This window comes from Neopsephotus bourkii, unplaced genomic scaffold, assembly GCF_033783945.1.
Source record: "Neopsephotus bourkii isolate Nb327-2 ecotype Australia unplaced genomic scaffold, CSIRO-AGI_Nbou_v1 NB_1634, whole genome shotgun sequence".
Classification (NCBI taxonomy): Eukaryota; Metazoa; Chordata; class Aves; order Psittaciformes; family Psittacidae; genus Neopsephotus; species Neopsephotus bourkii.
The window spans coordinates 5,794,396-5,811,386 of NW_026902109.1; positions in this window are offsets into that span (position 1 = coordinate 5,794,396).

Below are 16,991 nucleotides of genomic sequence, written 5' to 3' on the forward strand. Positions count from 1 at the left end.
GAAGTGGGATTCATTTTTGTCACTGTGAAGTGATACATGCCAAAGTGTTACAAAACCAAAACACAGCTGTTATTTTGTCTGGACCACTTTTTATACTTTTTATATTTTATACAAGAAAAGCTCCACTCATGCTATAATTAGAGAGCAGACATCCCAGAGCTCATTGGGCTTGTAAGTACAGGCATATATTGTGAAACTTTCCACTAAAGATCACGCTGCATATGATTTACTAAATTTATTAAAATAGAGAGGGAAGAAACTGCTCTAGTTACTGGTCTGAAAAGCAAAATTATTAGCACTTCAGGTGATGAAAGCAGAAAACATCTGGCTTTCCTGCTCATACAGGGGGCCTGAGCAGGAGTTTCCCTTCCCTCCAAATCTTCATCTCTCATGTTTAGGGCAGAACTGACTGAAACCAAAAGAATTTCTCTCTGGATGGCGAAGAGACTTGATTAGCGAGTTGCTTTTTTCAGCTGAACAGAAAAACAGACAATATTTGAGGCTTTTCCATGCAATTAGACTTTTGTGAGCTACAGAGCTATGATTCATAAATTCATGGATGATATGCAAGTTGCTCAGTGACTTCACTGCCTTCAGTTCAAAGTCACTACAGTAAGATCATAAATTTCAATTTCACATGCTGAAATGGCTGATTTCAATGACGCCTATTGAAGACATCTACATCTGTCTGTATCTGTAGACTTTACAATAAATTCTGCTGCATGATAGTTGCAATACCAATAATTATGTTCTTAAGAATTATTTCTTTGTACTTACTGATTCATATTATAAAGAATTATTTGGTCCCATCGAGAATATTCTGAACACAGGGAACTAAAGAATTATTGGTTAAATAAACAATATCTTCTGAGAATAATTAGTTAGTTGTGTTGTAGGATAATGGTAAAGCACTAAAACGTAACGACATTTAAAATGTACAGTTCCCCTCCGTCAGGATTTCCTTGCAATGATCCTGAAAACCAGCCTACTTTAACTGGAGAATCTATTGAATGGTATAAGACAGCAGATTACATACACATATCTGTGCACTTGTAGCCATCATTAAAGCACACAGAATCTCTGATTAAGCAAAAAACATCAGTTGCATTTTACAAGCTCCAAGGTATACTTTGTGGGGACAGACTCCCAGCTCATGTGCGATTATCCGCACAAGGCACGTGCTGAATATATACTGGATGACAGAAACAGGCTGAGTCAATGCTACGAATTCCAGCAGAGAAGCTGATGACATTTGTCACCTTCAGCTGTAGGACAGTCAAGGGTGTAAAGACAGCCCTTGGTTTTTCACAATCTGAAGACACTAAATTTTAGAAATTGTATGGAGTTCCTAAGCTTGTAGAAACTTTTATTTTATTGATATAACAGTCCCTGTACACATGTCAGCTCCCATTTAGCAGACTAGACAAAACCCCAAATTATTAAGCTCAAGTCAAAGTACAAGAACACCCGTACCTTTAGCAACAATTGCTAGCAGTTTACACTACTATTTGATGCACGTGGTAGACCCAGAACAACACATCTGCTTCTCTGCAAGATAATTTGAGATACAGTACTCTATAGCGGTCCACAAAAATGCATCAAAAATTGTATAGAAATTTAATCAGGCAGCTTACTAATTTGCTTTCTCTATTTCTCTCTCTACCCAGGCTAAGAATTGATGAGGCCTGATTTGTGTTGCCAGATAAGATCCCCTATACCTGTTGGAAGTTGTGGTTCACAGGTGTATTTTTAAAATTAATGCTGGATATACCCATTTTAAATTAATGTTGGATATACCCATTGCATCTCAGTGTTTTACTGAGATCTGGAAAATTCAATTGCATCATCAATTCTACAGATTTCTTAATCTTTATGTAGTGCTGAAGACCACATTCACTTCATGAACCCTTCAAATATTTTGCTGACATGAATTTCTGCAGAAGATTCATTTAATTTACACCACAGATAGGGTTTGGGATGGTTTCAGTGGTACTAAGTCTGTGCCCATACTTACTCTACCTAGAGAGATTCTGCTTACATTTTATTATTGCCAGAGGACAATATGTGACTTATGAAGCCACCTAAACAAGCCGAGAAACATAAATAATTCAAGCTTCAGAAGATTCAGGCACAAATCTAGTCTCGCTTCCGGACACAAAAATCAATGGGTTACAACATTAAGAGTTGCCCAGTTCAGCAGTCCTATTGCACTTTCACATGCTGTCAAAAAGTTGAATACAGTACCACCAATTCAATTTCATTGAAAGTGATGCACTGACCACACAAAACCAAAACAAAACAAAGAAACCCAAACTGCCATGAACAAAAAATCCCAACACGCTTGGAAGGTATTATACTTAAAAAGGCAGAACAGCAGTAACTGAGAAGGGAGAGAATTTAAGTCAATAAAACAGGCTTACCCTACCAAAAAATAAATTAGGTATTGTAAACTGCACAACAATCCCCTCCTCACATCATTAAAAACAGTGATAGCAGAAAAACAAGCAAACTGAAATAATGGCATTGGATGTATATTTCAGTGACCATCTTGGGAAAAATCCATCCTGTGGAAAGACTGTTATATATTAAAAGTCTTTACTACACTATACTGATAGAATAGCCTGACTCAAGCTTTGCTGCCTTGAGTAACAGTAGATAACTTACCAGCTCATTGACTACCCCAAACAGCTTGTGTCTGCAGTTGCTGGAGACAAACCTTGGAAAAGAAGCTCTCCCTGCTTCAATGGCTTTGCCCACACTGCATCATTCTCATCATTATTGTTAGGTTTGGATGATCAGGGACAGGGAACAGAATTTAAAGTTACAGCACAACTGTTCCTTACATAAACATCTATAATAAAACAATACTTTGTGACCCTATCACTGCCAAGTGCTTGTTTGATTCAAATGTCAGGTGCTTTCTCAGTACTGATTTATTAAAACTAGCTAGCCAGCTATTTGAAAAAAAATTGCTAGCAACTATAGTGCAGTTTCCAAACTTATTTTGCCATGCTGGAGCACTAATGTGGGAAGCCTGCTGCTTTTCCTATTAAACATTAATAGGGAGGGCTGTGAGGCTGGGTACGTTGAGGCATTGGCAAAACACAGCACAGTTGCTGGTAACACCATGTAAAATACCTGTTTTCTTTGACTGAAATGTAATATTCATCTTCCTAAAACCACCTGTTCATATAAAAAAGTAGTCATTTATAAATCTCTCTCGAGTACAACAAACAAAACTTCAGCTAGTATTGAAAGCAGCTTGCCCTGACAAAAAGCTTTATGCTTGTTTTTTTGTATGTCTAGACACCACTGTCATACAGAAAGAATATTTTTCCCATTAAAAAAACCCAAACAAAACAAACAAAAACTCCAACAGGAATAAAACCAAACCAAACAAACCAAACCACCAAAAATGATGGTAATTTGTGTAACAAGGTAGAATACACAGGGACACAGAATAACTCCCATGTAGGAAAAAGGGACTTGGCTTATTGTTTAGAATGAATTAAACATGCATCCTGAGTTCAGCTGTAGCAGTTATTTTTCTGCTTCTTAGTAGCTGGTGCAGTGCTGTGTTTTCAACTTTAGTCTGAGAACAGCACTGATAACATACCAATGCTTTTATGTTTTGCTAAGTAATGCTTACTCCGATCAAGGACTTTTCAGTCTCTCTTGCTCTGCCAGTGAGGAGGGGCACAAGAAGCTGGGAGGGAGCAGAGACAGGACACCTGACCCAAACTAGCCGAAGAGGTATTCCACACCACAGCACATCACACCCAGTATATAAACTGGGAGAGTTACCCAACACCCAGATGACTGCTCAAGTCAGGGTGGGTACCAGTCAGTGGGGTGGTGAGCAATTATATTGTGCATCACTTGTGTTTATTGTTTTATTTTGCTTTTCTCCTTTTAGTTTTATATTCTCTTTGGTTTTTCCCTTATTATGATTGGTGGTGGTAGCAGCAGTGATTTTGTGTTATACCTGAGTTACTGGACCGTTACCCCAATTTGTGGGATTTATATTCTTTTGCTTCTCCTCCCCAGGAAAGGGGGGGGAGGAAAGAAAGGTTGGGAGTGAGTGAGCAGCTGCGTGGTTCTGGCTGGGCTTAAACCACAACAACACCATCTCATCTTCCCTGGCTTTTCAAACTGTATTTGGCACTTTGTTTTTTCTTCTTTTTTTTTTTTCTCTTAAGGCCTTAAATGACTAACTGAATTTTTAAAAGTATGAAATGTTACAAGAGAGTGAGAAGGGGAAAGAGGCAGCAGCTAAAAAAGGGAAGAAAAAAACAACCCAAGCCACATAAGAGCACTGGAAAGTAGATGAGTCAATATGATTTCAAACAAGACTTCTCATCATCCCTATAGTCTTGACTGCAACACTTTAAGTACCTGAAGCATAGACTGAAATGATCCCACACTTTGTGCAGTGTACAGCACTCTTGTACCTAACACCACAGTGATCATTTGATTTCATACTGCAAAACAATTCTCCTTTTCACATTTAATTTTGTTCCAACTGAAATCTTAAGTCTGGAATATATGCGTCACATATTCTCATATGCTCATAATTTCCATGCATTTCTGGCCTCTCAGCCAGTAAAGTTAAGGAAAAAAAAAAAACAAAACCAACCAAAAAAAAAAAAAAAAAAACAGAAAACAAGCAAAACAAAAACAAAAACACACACAAAAAAAACCAACACTAAAATATCTATAATAGTCAATATTGTCCAGTACAGTCATTAAGCCATTACCCAACATGATGGGAGCTGAAACACTGTGAATATAGGAAAAGGCAGATGGTATATATCCTAGGATGAGTAGGGCAGATGAATCACCAACCTGGATTTGGCAGGCCAGAACTCATCAGACCTGCCAGAGACAGGCACTCGTACAGAGCTGTTACCTATCTCCATGTCCAGCTCCCCAGCATACCATACATGGGAAGGGCACAGAGCTGGACCTGGGCTACTTGTACATAGTTGTGCCAAAGGCAATAAGCCCTCACAGAGAGGAAGTGCTTTGGACCACAGGGACACGGATTTAATACAACCTCCAACAAGTTCCCAAACTCTCACCATTCCAGCACTTTCCCTCTACAGGATGAATGCAAGAGCCAGCATATTTTTCTCTGCTTCCTGAAACAAAGCTCTTTTTGCCCTCTCTGGGAGGCTATGCTCAGGTATCAGACCTTCCATACCCAATTTGTACCAGGCTCCCTGAGATAGATCCCAGCCAGATGTTAATTATTGCTGGAGGGCACAAGGCCACACAGGCAATGCGCATACTTGGAGTATGCAATCGCTCCAGTCCATTCCCAGCTGTGAAACACTACCTTGTTATTATGGGAGACTTCAGTTCTATGGAAAGCAGTCCTGGACCAATCAGGTTGGTTCAGATTTTCTTCTTTGCAAAGATGGTGATAGAGATAAAGGATCTCATATTGCATGAGAGAGGGGGGAAGGGAAGAGGAAGACTGCAAAATACTAGGACTTGCCACAATAAACTGCTTATAAACTGCAAAGGTGTTCAGCAACCACAGCTCAAAGGGGAATAAGTGAACTACGTTGCTCCTTTTCAAATTTCTGGGAACTCTTCTTGTACTACAAGATCTTTGATTAAAAATAATACAGGGAGCTCTATGATACCATGTAAAACAATTGTTTTAGAGGAAGTCCTCAATATCTTGAGCTAAATAAATAAGTAACTGCTCTATACTACCACAACAATTAGTTTCACCCACCCACTCTTTATGAATGGATTTGAATATTATAAAGGAACATCTCTATTACCTGAAACCAAAGTAAGAAATTTAGGGGGATTTCATAGATCTATAAATTATAAATTACTTGTCATGATTGTTTACTAAACTCTGCCCTGCTGTCACTTTGCATTTGTGTACAATCTGATTTGGCTGATAGTTGATATGTATCTCATTTGCCATGGCTCAGAATGACAGTCAACCTCTTAGTCGTGCCACAAGCATTGAACAGAAGAACACTTTCCAAAACAGCTTCTGAGGTACAGTTCTGCCACTTTAACAGCAGTGTACTGAAACACCATAGCAAACCATTTTGCAGTAAGATAAAAGGCATTTGAAAGGTATTGGAACAGTCACTTAAAAAATTAAAATAAACAGACTTTAAGTACCTCACTATTGCTGACAGCAACCTCAATTCCACCCCCTCACAGCCACGTACTTAAGGAAATCAAAGGTAAGGTTCCTATTTCATGATTTTCTCTCACACTGTAATTCTCATCTACCCCCTCAACCCTGTTTAACAGGAGCAACAGCACTGCAGATTTCTGAGCCTTTAGGTTTCTTGTCCGAGTCTTTATTTTATGACCCATTCCAATTATAAAAGCTAGCCTCTTAAGCTAAGTTTGCAGGGTAGCTATTGAGCAAGGGATGAGTGTTTCCTTATCAGGACAGATTTTTTTGAGTCCTATATGTAAAAAGATGAGTTAATCTCAGAACTGCAGCAACCTCCAGTCTGTTCATTAAAAAAAAAAAAAAAAAAATTCCAACATGAGTTTAGGTTTAAGGTTTGCTTTGGGGGGGTCTTCAGGAAAATTCATTGCCTACACAGGGGTACCCTTGAAAAAAAGTCAGCAGGTGGGACATAATGAAGAAGTTGGGTTAAAGACTACACAGTTTAAATATCAGCATTTATTTTTTTTTTAATTTTCTCTCTTTAGAAAATTCCAGTGCTCCCCCTCACGTTTCTCATAGAGAACATTCAAACCTTCCACATTTCTGAAATTTGGACATGCAGACATTCAGATGTCTTCCAATTCTATGTGGAAGTTTTGCTAGAGCTGTTCCCAGTGTTAGGCAGCTGGGTAAACAGCTATGCATACAGGGCTATGCACTTTCAGAACTCAGGAAAAACAACAGGCCTCAATGGCTAAAACATGCAGTGTATGGTATCTAACAAAGCCAGAAACAGCAGTCAAAGACACGTTTAAGATCTGACATCAAAAACTTCTGCTAAGCTGCTTTATTCTGCCAATGGAGTTTTTCACCCATCACAGGCCTAAATAGACACCAAAATTAAGATTAAATACTGCCTTTCTCTTAGAATATTAAGTGTAAATAGTGTGCCTTATGTGAGCCATTAATTCTTCTCTAACAATAGAAAACTTCCGACACAACAGTAAACAAATCTTCAGTTCCGAGACCGAAAGGTTGAGTAAGTGCAGAACATTAAATGATTGTACACACTGTTCCAAAACAAGAACAGAGAACCATGTAAAATTAGCATAAGCAAAGTTACCTCCAGAATACATACTACTGCAGAAGTGTTTGTGGATGTATAGTGTGGTTCAAAAAGGAACTGGAAAAATGCACAGTGGAAACAATTCAAAGATGGCATCTTTGTCTCAGAAAGGTCCTAAGTCCACAGCCCTGGGTTCTCAGAGCATGTGCCTAAGAAAGGTAACACCTGTCTTTCCACTTCTAGCCAGTCACAACTGCCCAAGTCTGACTTGGAGAAAAAAATTTCCTTCCATCCTTCAAAATGCATTGAATACATGGATCACAGCCAAACTCTTACTTAATATTATTTTGATTAAAGGTCATACATTCACTAGGTAAAAACTAATGAAGGTCTCACAGCTGAATCCAGCATACTGTACTCTTTGTAGCCTGGATTCAGGCCAGGCTACAGTAGATTCAGGCCAGTAGCCACAGTTTTAGCAGATGGTCTCCTAATGTCAACAGATGATAAGCAATCACAGCTTTCACCCATTCAGACCTCTCTAAACCTTCTGACACTGTTAATCAACCAATGCAGTTGCCCAATCTCAAAGGTTCACAGAAGTCAGGGGTGATTTGATAGAATGGCTGTAAATCCATCAGTGAGAAATGCCTTATATGATCATACATTAACAAGACACCTAACAGTCTCAGCAAGATTTCCTAACAGAAGCTGAATACAAGTGAAAAAAAATATTGTGTTGGAGAACACAGGGGAAAAAAAATATCACTTCAATAAAACATTTTGTTTAAACTACACAAATTCGTTAGAAAAGGACCTCTTGGACTTCCTATTGAAATTAAGCTCTTGCAAAACAGTAACACTTAAAATCAACATTGACAGCGCTGCTTGCACTAACGGGCAACATCCTCTTGGTGAACAACAGTCTGGTCTCAGCTGTGACCTTTTGGTTTATTTTATTCAAGAATCAAACACTTCTGGCATGCACCCTTCAGCCCTCTGAAAAGTCCAGAAGGACCAACATTCCTGCTCCCTACTTTGGCTTCCTATAGAACACTTGGTAGGCTCAATTTTTGTCTTTAATTGGTGGCCTCATTTCTGGCTTCAAAACATCTTGGAAATTGGCTCCTCAGGCATGAAAGAGTTCAAAGTATGGAGAGTAGAAAGAACAGCTGTACAGCCCAGAGTTTCCCTAGAGGTCAGTCCCAAACTAGAAGACCAGCCCTGCCCTTTTCAAAGAGGCTGAAAATATATTCACTTAAAAAGACAGAAAGTATGAAGCACTAACAAGCAAAACCTGACAAGACAGGAATTAGTTACAATGCAGGTGAAACGACTTAGTCATACTATTTGGCATAAAACTCATAGGAATAAGTGTATTGTGACAAAAGCAGAGAAACCATATAAAGCATCCTATAAAAGAAAATAAATATCTCACAGTTTCAGCATTCCTTTCTCTGTAGCAGATTCTTGGCTCTCATTGAAGGCATCAAGTGTAAGATATTATAAGGATCACGGTAGAAGGCAAGGTCATAAAACAGGAAGCCAAACTTACACCATTAGAGTTATGTTCTCAAATGGTATGTTTCACGAGGAACTATAAATCTGTCTCAAATTTTATTTTTATCACTTATTGTTATCTCAAAACATATGCACAAAATTTTCAAGGTTCAACCCTATATATACTGAAAGAATAATTACTAATTCACACTGAAAACTATTGTTGTCTTCCTTATTTTTGCCTATAAATGCTATGAATTAATTTAGGAGATTTTATTTTAGTCCTTTTTTATGTCAGCTATTTTCATGTCACTTTTTAGTGGCTGCTCCTGGCATTCATCAGCTATTGAGCACAAAATAACTTCTCTTTACCTGTAAATTTTCAGTTTCTTTTCTCCCTGGTTACTGACTGCAGCCTCACTTCTGTTAACAGATAATTTGCCATTAATCATGCACCTTGAGTATTTTGCGAGTCCAGCTGTCTCATACAGATCAAGTTAAGAATTTAATGACATGAACATACTGAAAAGGACAGCAGAACAGAATAAAAAACCCATCAATACAGTCTCCAGTGTTATTTTCTCTGAGGTGAACGAAAATACCTGGGATTAGCGAAAGGATGGACATGAAGCAAACATGAAGGGGAAAGGGAGGGAAGATGTCTAGAACTGATTCCATTCTTACTGTTTAAGTGATCTGTGCCTATAGTAATAGTGGAAAACATTGATTTAAAAACAATTCTACTTTTTAGGTAAGTGCTATGAAATGCCTTTTCACAGTCCTGAAAAGAAACATAAAGCAAGGGATTCCTGATGGATGAGAGTGAACTCAGAAGGCAGCACACAGGCTCTGTGCTACAGCACTCCAGCTTCAGAGCATCTGCCCCTTATGGCAGGACTTAAGACTTTGGCTCATGCAGCACTGTTGGACAGTGCCACCAGCACATGAACAAATAAGCTTGCTTCTGAGTACTACCTCCCAAAATCTGCTCTTTTATTTCAAGATTTTCTCCTTTTTGCAGTATATCTCTAAGCCATGCATCTCTAAACTGACTGGTGTGTGTGGGAACACAACTGCAAAGGACCTGGTCATGCCTCAGCAGACATTACAGGTAGGAAGAACATGACAACAGAAAACACAGGAGGTGAAGGAGGATTTTTTTGGAGGAACTAGGGGTGGGGAGGGGTGGGTTTATACAACAGAGGAAGATTTAAGATAGAATGATTCATGTTTTATGCAATACCCTTCTCCTATCTGTGCTTTTTGCCAGCGCTGTAACAAGAAGGGAGATGAATTTCACCTTGAGATGTCTGACAACACACTAAAAGGCAAAGATCCAGGCCATGCTGGCTTCAGATTTAGGCACTAAAATTGTAGTCAAAAGAGAGTATTGTTCCTGCTTCAGGCTGTGAATTAATTGCCCTTGTCACTTAAGTTTTTGTTATTTTTTTTAAATTCTGCATATACATGGAATTTATTTAAATCTAAATAAATAAGAACTGGCTCCAAAGGCCATTCCTGCAAGATGTCTGTCAATTTCATGTCAAACAATTCTAGTTGACAGTGATGCAAACAAAAGTTATGCACATTGAGGACATGAAAAAAGAACAAATTACCTTAGAATTGAAAACATAATCAATTGACTTTTCCACTTCAGACACCCTACCTGACCTCTGTGGAAGCCTGGCAAGACTGACCTGCCTTTCTATAACGCTCAGTCTGGAAAGCGAAATAGTCACTGACCATTCCTACTAGTAAGTGAAAAACCCATTCCTGCAACCAGTTTTAAAACTAAGGCACACCTACATGTGTATATACACACACACTTCCCATTGTATCTTGGTAGCTTTTAAAATCTTGCTACTCCATTAGGCTGTAATAGCTTTGTCAAATGAGCCAAATCTTGTGCCTCTTGGTAACAAACTTTTCTAAAGTTGGAAAATATTATAATGAGCTAAAGCACATCACATCAAAAGCCTACACAGTGCTAAATTAACATAATGTGATAAGATACAATGTGACATAACATCTTCATAAACTTAAGCATGTCAGAAAATGAAATAACTTTCTATCAGCTTATTCACAATCTAATCCATATTTAATGAGGAAAATCACTAGCAGACAACTTCGACAGTTTATTTAATAACACCATCACCAATTGTCTGTGGTGGCCCATTCAGAACTTTAGAACCAAGGCTCACAAAACCCTGGGACAGAGAATATTTAAGTCTTCAGCAGCTCTCTCTGAGTGAACTAAATCCCATTTTCAGGGCTTGATGTTATTTTACCATGAGCAGAATGAATACTTCAGTGATTACTGTGTGTACAAAAAAGTAAGTGTATTTCTTTTCAAAAAATATGCCATTTTTCCATTGTGCAGAAGATAATGCAATGTACAGCAGCAGCACAATAAAACAAGAATTCCCTATAATCAGAAATACAGTAGGTGATGATTCTGTGGAACAAAAGTTTTGAAGCATAGCTGAACTCTCTGAACATCCAGAGCAAGAACAGGATTTTATCATCCAAGTCTGGAAAATACTTCAGCAACTGTGACTGGAATACACATTTTGGCCAGTTAAAAATATTCTTACTGTAAGATTCTTCATGGTATTTTAGCAATTCCAATTTTAATCTAAACAAATACTGGGTAGCAGAAAGGCATGAGCATAACACCCTAAAAATTTTTAAAGAAAACAAGAAATATTTTGCCACTTGTTACCATCAATGCTTTTCAAGAGATTTTAACAATGGAGGACCTTTCTGGACTTTAGATAAAAGTCTTTCAAACCTCACTCCCTTCTTCCCCCCCCTTTTTTAAGCACTTACCCTTGGAATCAAGGTGAAAGAATAGTTTTCTGTTCACAGACATGTGGCAATGAAAATTCTTTTGGGTAAAAAAAAAAAAAAAAAAGAAACCAAATAAACTACTTGCTGAGCATTCATATGTACTTTTTCTGAAGCACCACCACAATAAGCCCTTGGCTATACTGAGCAGTGCTGCTCTAGCCTACACAGTGAATTGCAAATATTCATCAGCTCAGATCCTGTCAGAATTAGCAGAACATACCAATTTCAGTGTCAATGAAATCATCATATATAACTTCATAAATTATGAACAGCCCAAAAGGAGGCGGTTTACCATTTGAGAGAGCATAGCACATGAAAAGGGTTTCCAACACTAAAGAACCTTCAAATATAATCAATTTTACTAACATTTAATTGAGTGGAAGAGGCAATTTCTTGTATCTTCATGACTGTGCTTATCAGAAGTCTTGTAAGAGTGTTGTCTGACTAAACTGGCTTATTTTAAAGGGCAAAGCATCTAGTTCAAATAATAGCAAATCCTACTAGAACAATTGAGTTCTCCACTTCAGGCATAGCCTTTCCATGCTACTTAACCACTATGTTGTCACTACTTCAATTTGTCTCTAATTCAAAGAGCAAAACAAATTAAAGGGAACCAAACTGATCCCAGCAGTATGAGGTCTACTCTATACAGAAGCTAGTGAAAAATCTGCTTGCAAAATGAGTAGTATTATTGGGAGGGCGAAGCTCTGTTTCGAGCAAAGCAGTTAACAGCTTCTCCATTGTTACGTTCTGAGTTTTCCTCTAGATAAGCAGAAAGAGCTTGGCATCTAGTGATACCTAAAGCAGAAAACAAATATTGTTTAAATTCAGAAATAATGAGATTCACTTACTGTTAGCAGATGCACCTAGGGAAACTGCAAGGAAGTGAGCAGGGGCAGAACAAGTTGAAATTTTAAATGAAAAAACATTTTTTCTCAAAATTCAAAATGAAATACTGTATCAACTTGTCCTATGGGAAAAAAATAAAAAACAAAAAAGTTAGTATTGGACAATTATGTTTGATCATATTATTTCAAATGACTCCTCAAAATGAAGAATTATTGAATGAAAGTGCTCTAAACATTACTTAAATGTTTCACACAGAAATATTTAAGACCAAATAGTTTCCACTGAGGGTGAAGGAAGAGTAATCTATGACAAATCATTTTGCCTGTGACAAAGGGAGTTCTACTATCAGAGCAGCTTTGCTAATTGCCTCCAGTACTGGTAAGAAGGTGGAACTGGGGATTAAATAATGAAATAAATCATTTTTTATTTCCATTGAGCCTCACATTCATTGATATGTGGCAATTAACTACTTGGATTATTGCACATCACTGCAATATATTTTTGTCTCTGCTGAGTCTCAGTGATACTGGCTTTGAAAACAGCACATGGAAATAGCCCAGTGAAACCCTGTTACTTCTTGGCATTGTAGGACTGACAGGTTAGATACCTGGATGCTTGCTAAGTCCTCCCAGTTGCTGGGCTTTAAAATCTGCCAGACGCAGCAGTGCAAAATTCACTGCTGCATGTCAGATCCCCCGCAGTCAGCATTACTACACAGTAGGGGTCAACACAGATCTGCCATATTCCTTTTGGAACTGTTTATTACAACTGCTTAAAAGCTGAGCAGTCGGATTACATTAAGGAGAAACCTCCTGTGCTTCTGTTATTCAAGATGATGACCATTCTTGCCACCATCTGACCATTCATGCTGTCATCCCCTTCCGAAAAGCAAAAGAGACAAAAAGCAAAGGATATGACCCCTTTTAATACCTTCAAGTGGGACTGCCCTTGTTTCCTGTGACTGGAAGCAATAAAGCCCTCAGTTTTCCTTCTCCTCACCATCCTTGAGGAACATTGCTGCTGTATACCTTACTTAACACATTCCTGACCTCAGACTACTTTCTTCTGTTACAGCATTCTGAAGAACTTGAACAAGTATCACATTCTAGAAATATTTAATCTCCCCAGTCTCCTTAATGCTGCTGCTTCTTCCCTGGGCACAGGGAAGGCTGATGACTGCATTAGCTGTAAACCTTCCCTTTAGTAGCAAATGCAGCATAACAAGACATTTACTAATCCCATTCATTAACTCAGGTCTACCATTTAAGAGCACACTGAACACAGAATATTTCTTGGCAGGTTTTGATAGAGCTCAGAAAGAAATCCCACAGCAGTTATTTCTATGCTTCACACCAACTACATTCTCCCCCATATCTGTAGGTACTGTTTAAAAAGCATCCCCTGACCTCCTACAGGTTAGCAGACCTACAATGATGTGGTGGGTTGGCCCTGGCTGGAAACCAGGTGCCCACTAATGCCACTCTATGACTGCCCTTCTCAGCTGTACAGGAAGAGAAAATGTAAAGGGCTTATGGGTCAAGATAAGGCCAAGGAGAGATCACTCACCAATTACCATGACAGGCAAAGCAGACTTGAGTTGGGGAAATTAGTTTATTACCAGTCAAATTAGAGTAGAATAATGAGAAATAAAACCAAATCTTAAAAAACACCTCCTTCCCACTCCTCCCTTCTCCCCAGGCTCAACTTTCCTTCCAAATTCTGTATTTTCTCCCTTGCAGCAGTGCAGAGGGACATGGAACGGGGCTTGTGGTCAGTTCATCATGCACTGTTTCTGATGCTTCTTCTTCCTCTGGGGAGGACTCCTCAAACTCTTCCCCTGCTCCTGCGTGGGGTCCCACCCATGGTAGACAGTCCTCCATGAAATTCTCCAACCCAAGTCCTTCCCATGGGCTGCAGTTCTTCACAAACTGTGAGGGTCCCTTCCACAGGGTGCAGTCCTTTGGGAACAGACTGCTCCAGTGTGGATCTCTTCGCACAGGGTCACAAGTCCTGCCAGCAAACTTGCTACAGCACAGGCTCATCCTTCCACCACAGGCTGCAGGTGGGTACCTGTTACCCCTTTAATCTCCATGGACTGCAGGGGCACAGCCTGCCTCACCATGGCCTTCACCATGAGCTGCTGGGGAAACTACTGCAGTGCATGCAGCACCTCCTGCTCTCCTTCTGCACTGACCCTGGAGTCTGCAGAGCAGTTTCTCTCACATATTAGAATCATAGAATAGTTAGGGTTGGAAAGGACCTTAAGATCATCAAGTCCCAACCCCCCTGCCATCGGCAGGGACACCTCACTCTAAACCATATTACCCAAGGCCTCGTCCAACCTGGCCTTGAACACTGCCAGGGATGAAGCATTCACAACCTCCCTGGACAACCTATTCCAGTGCCTCACTACCCTAACAGGAAAGAATTTCCTCCTTATATCCAATCTAAACTTCCCCTGTTTAAGTTTTAACCCATTACCCCTTGTCCTACCACTACAGTCCCTAATGAAGAGTCCATCCCCAGCATCCCTATATGCCCCCTTCAGATACTGGAAGGCTGCTATGAGGTCTCCACACAGCCTTCTCTTCTCCAGGCTGAACAGCCCCAACTTTCTCAGCCGATCTTCATATGGGAGGTGCTCCAGTCCCCTAATCATTCTTGTGGCCCTCCTCTGGACTTGTTCCAACAGATCCATGTCCTTTTTATGTTGAGGACACCAGAACTGCACACAATACTCCAAGTGAGGTCTCACGAGAGCAGAATAAAGGGGCAGGATCACCTCCTTCGACCTGCTGGTCACGCTCCTTTTGATGCAGCCCAGGATACGGTTGGCTTTCTGGGCTGAAAGTGCACACTGCTGGCTCATGTTCATTTTCTCATCAGCCAGCACCCCCAAGTCCTTCTCCACAGGGCTGCTCTGAATCTCTTCTCTGCCCAGCCTGTAGCTGTGCCTGGGATTGCTCTGACCCAGGTGTAGGAACTTGCACTTGGCATGGTCAAACTTCATGAGGTTGGCATCAGCCCACCTCACAAGCGTGTCAAGGTCCCTCTGGATGGCATTCCTTCCCTCCAGCATATCAACCGAACCACACAGCTTGGTGTCATCGGCAAACTTGCTGAGGGCGCACTCAATCCCACTGTCCATGTCAGCAACGAAGATGTTAAACAAGACCGGTCCCAACACTGATCCCTGAGGGACACCACTCGTTACTGGTCTCCAGCCGGACATTGAGCCATTGACCACAACTCTTTGTGTGCGGCCATCCAGCCAGTTCTTTATCCACCGAGTGGTCCATTCATCAAATTGATGTCTCTCCAATTTAGAGACAAGGATGTCGTGTGGGACAGTGTCGAATGCTTTACACAAGTCCAGGTAGATGACATCAACTGCTTTACCGCTGTCCATCAGTTCTGTAGCCCCATCATAGAAGGCCACCAAATTGGTCAGGCAGGATTTCCCCTTGGTGAAGCCATGCTGGCTGTCACCAAGCACCTTGTTGTTTTTCATGTGCCTTAGCATGCCTTCCAGGAGAATCTGCTCCAAGATTTTGCCAGGCACAGAGGTGAGACTGACTGGTCTGTAATTGCCCGGGTCATCCATTTTCCCCTTCTTGAAAATGGGGGTTATATTTCCCTTTTTCCAGTCATCGGGAACTTCACCTGACTGCCATGATTTTTCAAATATGATGGCCAGCGGCTTAGCAACTTCATTTGCCAGCTCCTTCAGGACCCGCGGATGGATTTCATCAGGACCCATGGACTTGTGCACGTTCAGATTTTTAAGATGGTCTCGAACCAATTCCTCTCCTACAGTGGGCCCAAGGTCTCCATTCTCACAGTCCCTGCGTCTGCCTTCCAAGACTTGGGTGGTGCGGTCAGAGCCTTTGCTAGAGAAGACCGAGGCAAAGAAGTCATTCAGAACCTCAGCCTTCTCCAAATCCTGTGTAGCTAGTTCACCTGAGAGCTTCCTGAGGGGGCCTACGTTCTCCCTAATCTGTTTTTTATTTGCTATGTACCTGTAGAATCCCTTCCTGTTATCCTTAATATCCCTAGCCAAGTTTAATTCTAACTGGGCCTTAGCTTTCCTAACCTGGTCTCTAGCTTCCTGGACAACAACCCTGTACTCTTCCCAGGCCGCCTGTCCTTGCTTCCACTTTCTATAAAGCTCTTTTTTCATTTGAATTTTCCTCAGGAGCTCCTTATCCATCCAAGGAGGTCTCCTGGCCCTCCTGCTGCACTTCCTTCTAGTTGGGATGCAACACTCCTGAGCTTGTAGCAGGTGATCCTTGAAGACCAACCAAGAGTCTTGAGTCCCCCTGCCCTCTAGGGCTATATCCCATGGAACCTTACTAAGCAGGTTCCTGAAGAGGCCAAAGTCTGCTTTTTTGAAGTCTAGGGCAGTGAGCTTGCTGCACGCTCTTCTCACTGTCCTAAGGATCTCAAATTCAACCATCTCTTGGTCGCTGCATCCAAGGCTGCCCTGGAGTGCCACATTTCCAACGAGCCCTTCCCTGTTGGTGAGCACAAGGTCAAGCATGGCACCTCTCCTTGTCGGTTCCTCTATTA